At 50.5% G+C, this 6,147-nt stretch overlaps 1 long non-coding RNA gene across 1 annotated transcript; it reads left to right on the forward strand.

The window, feature by feature from the left end:
- Positions 1-4,724: 4,724 nt before the first annotated feature.
- On the forward strand, positions 4,725-5,287 carry LOC123114106 (uncharacterized). The gene is made up of 3 exons (XR_006456411.1): positions 4,725-4,947; positions 5,056-5,107; positions 5,209-5,287. It is a non-coding gene; the product is annotated as an uncharacterized lncRNA (long non-coding RNA).
- The last annotated feature ends 860 nt before the right edge of the window (positions 5,288-6,147 follow it).

Consider the following 6,147-nt stretch of genomic DNA (forward strand, 5'->3'; position numbering starts at 1 on the left):
TTTGTGCTGCTGATCATTGAAGTTGGTTGTTGGTTGTTTTGTTGGCTCCAAGTTGCTTTGTCCTAGTATTCCTTTTGTGTTGGTCCCTACAAAAACTGGTTGATGTCTGTTGCTCTTGGCATGTGCTTAACCTTATGGCCCCTGTTGTTTGGGTCTGTAATAGAACCTTAGTTTGATTCTTATTATGCTCATAACTTCGTGTGTTGTGCATATTGTTTATAGATGCTTAAGATTATATGGTTTCATCATCATATGAAATCAAAGAGGGATGTCTCTCTTTTTTCTCAAAAAAGAAATCCTCTGAGCTACCAGAGGACGAAGCACATAATGAAGGGATGACTAACTATAAAACTGCCTGAGGATCCATGGCTTCATATCATGATATGCTACACCTCAAGTCTTTATAAAGTGCACCCGAGCTAGCCCCCCCCCCCCAAACCTAAATATGAATAGCATGATGCTCGTGTACTTCTTTGCGTTAGAATTATCCTATCTTACATGTTGCATCTGCACAACACGGACTTGAAACAATGTAGGCATTGAAGGCACCAGAAATTACCCATGGATCCTCGACGGCTTTTATAGGAGGCAGCGTGTTCGCTCGACGTTTCACAACAAGCAACGCCGATGACAAAATCGCCAGGTGCCACCTCACCGGGTTTCTGCTGGTACAATTCCTGAGTGTGCATCAGCTGCTTCGAACATATCTGTGACTCGATGTGTGGCGCCCTGCACATTCCAGCGTCGAGTGCCGCAATGCCGGAAAAAGCAGGACAAGCCGCAGCTTAACGCATCCGCGTGGTCGTCCGATCCAAGTCCCTGAAAATATGGTCCGCCGGAAGTGAGCGTTCTGGCTCGGTCGAGTAGATCTCGATTTTTGGTGAAAGCTAGACGCGATGCGAGGGCTTTTGTTTTTATCATTTTGATTCAAAAACAAAGCTGGCAGGCGACACGACTTGCATGCACCCGCAATCCCCGCTCTTTCTGGCTCCACTCTTGGATGATTATCTGTTTTGTCAACAAACGTTCAAAAGGGGGGGATTGTTGGTGCAATAATTTGCCTCCTTATGTTTTGAAGATTGTTGACATGAACAGTAAGGGACTAATGTGTTTGCTAGTGCACACAGAGTAACAAGTCGATGAAGTCGTGAGGAGTTTGCTATAAACTCCGAAGAATATGCCCTGCACTGCAGTGAGCATTATGCACGAAGTTTATGATGTGAAGAGTGACCCCTAAAATTGTTGACCCAAAGCAATTGGTTCGGTAGTTTACGAAGGAAAGGACTACAACCGAAGGAAGTTGAAGATGAAGTGAAGACGTAGTATTCTTTTCATTATTATTCTTTTATTTCATTGAGTCAGAGGACCATCATACTATTAAGAGGGGTATAGTGTTCGAAGCTTTGGTTCTCTGAGGCTAAACTCAAACCTATGAAAGTTGTGAGAGAAATCTCTTTGTGCTCTGAGTAAATACTTGCTAGCAAGAGACTGTGATCTTCTTCGCTGCGAGAGATTTGACTCTGACCGAAGAGTTAGCATTACTTGCTCCTCAAGTAATCTTACCGTTGCTTCAAAAATCTGACTATTGCAAACGTGTCAGTTGGCCATTGGCTGGACTGCGCGTCCAAAATGGTCATTTCCTATCAGGGTAGGTTGCGGCTATAAATAGCCACCCCGCATCGGCTTTGTCTGGTGGCTATTCCATTTGATTCTGAGAAGTTTGTTGAGCCACCCCCTCTCCAGAGTGATTTGAGTTCAAAATACACCGAGAGAAAAACCCTAGAGCCGAAGAATTATATAGTGGTTTAGCATCACTTGAATCTATGTCCAGTACGCTCAACCTATTACTCTTAAGAGCTGCAAACTCTCTAGACGGTTAGGTGTCATTTCCTTCAGAGACCAAGAGTGATTGTGGATCTCGAAGAAGCAGTATGTAAAGGTTGGGAGATCACCTCAAGTATCTACCATGAGTAATAGGCATTGCTTGACGAACCAATTGTCATGGAGAATAGGGCAGAGAGAGTTTATCTTCTATGTTAAATCACAACCCCTCCAACCAAACGTAGTCCTTGTGTAGAAGGTCGAACTGGTCTACCAAACACCTTGTCTTCACCGAGCTTCATTGGTTATTCCTTCATACTACTACATTCGAATTACCCTGCAAGTATGTTTACCATCATGTGATTCCCATCGATGATTGTGTTTAGTTTTAGTTTGGTAGTTTACTTTCACTCACTGCTATCTGTTATCCTTCTTTCTGCTGCTATGTTTAGAGAGTATTTGAGTTTTTGAAAGAAATTTGAAAACTCCCATTCACCCTCACCCCCCCCCCCCCCTCACGTAGACATACTTTGTTCCTACAGTAAGACTTTGAGCTTCACCTGTGCCGTTGCCCCCACTTAAATACCGCTACTACGAAACCTGAAACTCCAAACAAGTTCCTCATCTCCACAGACGCTCCAATCACCATTACTAGTCCCCCGATATCGGCTTCCATGACATTCTCCGCCTCTAACTTCACCATGAAACTAAACATATGCCATGATGGCAATAGATAGCAGAGCTTCGCACCGCTCCCTCCTAAACGAGAAACCAGTGGGCACAATCGAATCCCACCCGATCCAGCAATCTCCGGGCATAACGCTCCCCTGGGAGTTCGTTGGCGGAGACTTCGAAACCTGACACTCCAACCAGATCAAGGAGGACAGACGTCAGGCAGATCTTTGTCTTCTCACTTGAGGTACCCTAGGATCGCCGCCTTTATTCAGGCCGAGCCCGCAGCCCCCACGCAGTCGGTCGGCACCCTGCATAATCTGCCATACCATATAGACCAGCGACCATGGGTCAGCAGCTGGACAGGCGGCAACAGCGCAGGGCGACACTCCACCGGATCCGTCCCTAACACATTGTGAAGAAGAACTGGATAGGTGGCATGGGAGATCCACCCATATCAGATCTGGGTTTCGTCCAACACCACCTGCCACAACCCTGCTTCCGCCACTGGTCATGGCGCTGCCAGAGAACGTCTCAACCACCACCCTAACGCAGGGTCGTCACCCTTGCCAAAGATCGGCTACGTGTCGACTCTCGCCGCCCCAGCAGCTCCAGTGGCGGAATCCATCTTCCACCACCCCAAGTCACCTTCGGCGGTGAGGGGAGCCGCCACCGCCGTCACAAGGGACGACAGCAGCGACAGTGAGGGGGCAGTGTCTTATGGGTGTTGCTGGCGGCGCGAGGGGTGCCATTGGCGCCTCCCTGGGAGAGACACGAGGGAAGGTGGGAAAGACCGTAGAAAGAGCTCCCTCTCCTGTTCTGCTCCTAGGTTGATTTGGATCCTACTGTAGTGTGCTTTTGATTTGAATTCTACCCTGTCAATCTAATGATTTCTTTGACAGATAGTTCAAGACATTCGGGAAACCTGGCAAAAAACTTGTTCTTATCGGGGTCTTGGCTCCATTTTGGTCTCTCTGGAAGTGTAGAAATGATGTGATTTTTAATAGAAAGAAATTTTATGATCCGATTGTGCTGGTGAAACTAATGTGTAATTAGATCTCTGATTGGTCCGTTCTGAAGCTAAAGGAGGCAAAGGCAAAAATATTGATGTTGGGACCAAGACTAGTCGAGCAGGTGGCAAGTGAAGTGTTTAACGCTTCGCAGGGATGGAGACCTAGAGTCCCTCGACTTGGTGGCTAATTCCAGAGAGGCGGAGATGTGAAGTTGGTTGTTGGTTGTTTTGTTGGCTCTATTTTGCTTTGTCCTAGTGTTCCTTTTGTGTTGGTCCATGCAAAAACTTGTTGATGTATGTTGCTCTTAGCATGCACTTAGCCTTATTTTGTCTCCTGTTGTTCGCGTTTGTAATAGAACCTTTTTTGAATCTTGTTGCATGCTCGTCACTTCGTATGTTGTGTGCATTGTTTATAGATGCTTAAGATCAAATGGTTTGATTATATGAAATCAAAGTGGGAGGCCTCTCTTTTGCTCAAAAAAGAAATCCTCTGAGCTACCAGAGGACGGAGCACATAACGAGGGAATGTCTAACTATTGAACTACCGGAGGATCCATGGCTTCATATCAATGCTACCACTAAGTCTATATAAAGTGCACCCGAACTATGCCATCACCCCTAAGCAAAAGATGAATAGCATGCTTCTCGTGTACAATATTTATTTGTATTAGAATTATTCAATCTTACATGTTGTGTCCACACAACACGGATTTGAATCAGTGTAGGCATGAAAGGCATCAGAAATTACCCATTGATCCTCAAGGGCTTTTATAGGAGGCACCATGTTCGCTCGACGGTTCACAAGAAGCAACGCCGACGAGGAAATCGCCGGCTGCCGCCTCACAGGGTTTCTGCTGCTACGCGTACTGAGCGTGCATCGGCTGCTTCGATCCCATCCTTGACGTAGACCGAAGCTACCAGCGTCGAGTGCCACAATGCCGGGAAAAGCACGACAGGGAGCAGCTCTACACATCCGCGTGGCCGTCGGATCCAAGTCCGCCGGAAGCAGTGACCGCGCTGGCTCGGTCATGTAGATTTCGATTTCCGGTGCAAGAGACGCGATGCGAGGGATTTTTGTTCCTGGTTTCGAAAACAAAGCGACATGACTTGCATGCACCCGCAATCCCCGCTCTTTCGGGCTCCACTCCTTCGTCCTCCTCGGAACCGCCCCTCCCCTCCCACTCCCTCTCGCCTCGATCTCCTCCCCACCCCCAATCCACTCCACTAGGCGGACAAGTCACGCCAACAAAACCTCTCTTCATCCTCCGGCGCCCACTTCACACGGACAGACTGTGCTTTCGCGTGTGCTCTGCCCCGGCGTACGTCGATCGATCGACCAGTCTGGCCACGTCGATGGCGGACGCGGCCGGGAAGGCGCAGGCGGCCTTCGCTTGCTACCTGCACCACCGCCGGTCACCGTGTCGCGCGATCTTCGTTGACTGGTACCTCATCCTTTCCGTACGTACATACGCACGCACGTCCTTCGTCTTGCTCGTTGCGCCTCTGTTTACGGTGTCGTGTTAATTAATTAACTCGTGCATGTATGGCAGATCGGCGAGGCCGCGTCGGAGGACGCCATCAAGCCGCGCTACCGGCACCTCGGTTCGCACGCATCACGCCACTCTTTTAATTGTTGCGTTTAATTACGGATCATGATCATACACTGACGGTAAACAAAATTGATTGATTCATGTGATGTGCAGTGCTGCAGCTGCACCCGACAAGAACAGGCACCCCAAGGCGGAGGTCGCCTTCAAGCTCGTCTCCGAGGTACGTATTGGGTCTGGCGGTGCATTGGGTCGTCACTCCTCCTATGCTAGTACTTTAGGCCAACTCCAACGCGCGAACCCATCCTATCCGGTCTCGTCTGTTTGAAGTAAAACGGACAAACCAGGCAGCCCAATGCGCGACGGTCTGAACCCGTCTGGTCCGTTTTGTGTCCAGGCTGACCCATTTCGAGCGCACATGCGCTGGGTTAGGGTCGCGGCGGACAGCAAACGGACGCGTCGCTTGTCTGCGTTGGGGACGCGTGGCAAGCGGCTACCTACCTCCCACCGCCCGACATTAATGCGCACGCGCGGTCGGCCCCACCAGTCATCCGCCCAACGAACGGTTGCCGTACTTATTAAATGGGAAGCCGTGGACCGGTCGCAATCCACACTCCCCATTCCAGCCCATACTGCTTCCTCGAAACCCGACATGTCCCAAACCCTAGCTCTCCCTCTCCCCGTCCTCGATCTCGCCGGCTGGCGCCTCGTAGCCATGGGGTTCTGGAACACCAGCCGCAAGGGGAAGCACGACCGCGAGGCTGAATCGTCCTCGGGCCGTCGCGGCCACGGTGTCAAAGGGGAGCCTGCATCACCCCAGCATTGGCCCCCCGCGCCGCCCGCATTCTCCATCGCGCCCACGGCTGCCGGCGAGCGCGACCGGCACTACATCAACGCGGATGTATGCCGGTGTTATTGGGAGACGAGGATGCCGCTCCCCTAGAGCGACGCGCACCTCCCCAATAACTGGCATCTCTTCGCCGACCGGGTGCCGATCCCGCCGGTCCCGACGAGCGACCGTGCCCGGCGCCGGGAGATCGAGCGATGCCGCTGCCTCCTCCCCAATGACCTCTACTACAACCCCAGGTTTGCGCC

Source organism: Triticum aestivum, chromosome 5B (genome assembly GCF_018294505.1).
Source record: "Triticum aestivum cultivar Chinese Spring chromosome 5B, IWGSC CS RefSeq v2.1, whole genome shotgun sequence".
NCBI classification, from domain to species: Eukaryota; Viridiplantae; Streptophyta; class Magnoliopsida; order Poales; family Poaceae; genus Triticum; species Triticum aestivum.